Source organism: Crocuta crocuta, unplaced genomic scaffold (assembly GCF_008692635.1).
Source record: "Crocuta crocuta isolate KB4526 unplaced genomic scaffold, BGI_CrCroc_1.0 scaffold67, whole genome shotgun sequence".
NCBI classification, from domain to species: Eukaryota; Metazoa; Chordata; class Mammalia; order Carnivora; family Hyaenidae; genus Crocuta; species Crocuta crocuta.
In genome coordinates this window covers 3,161,268-3,162,091 of record NW_027531896.1, presented here as the reverse complement: position 1 = coordinate 3,162,091, position 824 = coordinate 3,161,268, and the positions used below count along the sequence as shown (strand labels likewise).

At 52.8% G+C, this 824-nt stretch overlaps 1 protein-coding gene across 1 annotated transcript in view; it reads left to right on the top strand.

Annotated features, from left to right (window-relative positions):
- Positions 1–824, top strand: part of NEURL3 (neuralized E3 ubiquitin protein ligase 3) — a 6,005-nt gene that overhangs the window by 1,912 nt on the left and 3,269 nt on the right. The gene's annotated exons all lie outside the window — the stretch shown is intronic.

Sequence of the window (824 nt, the reverse complement as noted above, 5' to 3'; positions counted from 1 at the left end):
AGAGGAAGGAGGGGGGGGGGGTAGGGGTGGGGGAAGGGAGAAGGAAAGGGAGAAGAGAGAGAAGAGAGAGATGAGGTGTGGGGAGCTGGCTAAGGGCAGTTCTGGTGCAGGAAGCTCACTAGCTTCCTCCAAGCTCAGTCCTGAAGCTTGAGAGGAAAGGCTGCCTGGTAGGGAACTTCCCCTCCCGGCTGCCAAGTGGAGTGGGGTTGGGAAGTCCCCTGATTTCAAAGCTCAGCCCTGGGCCTTGGCTGGCTCAGCCCCACCATACTGAGTGATCCCTCCACCCCCAACCTGGGTCTCCCTCTCCAGCCTGTGCTGCCCCCTCTGGCTCTGTGGGGGAGCTATTGGACCCCGTTGTCTCCTAGGAAAAGGAAGTCACCCTCACTGGGGGCCATGGCCTTCACAAATGATGAAGTTTCTCTGTGAAACAATCATAAAGTCAGACAAACAGGAAAACAACACCAAAACCAGCACCCATCTGCCAGAGTTGAGCACAATTAGCAGGCCCATCTCCTTTCAAGTTGTTTCTAGATACAGGGAGGATATATGTGTGTGTGTGTGTGTTAAACATATGTGTCAAACAAAACCCAGGTCATATTATATATACTAACACCTGTTCTTTCTATTTAATGCCAATAACCATGACTAGATATGTAGGACCGTTACAGGCATGATTTTACAACATCCCTTTGGGAGGGGAACTGAGGCCGGGGGAATTCATAGTAGGAATTCAGATCCCAGACACGCAAAGTGTGTTCCTCACCAGGCTCTAATCAGGTCTCTGGGGGGGGCTCCCTGGATGAGGGCTGGGGCAATGGCCCCCG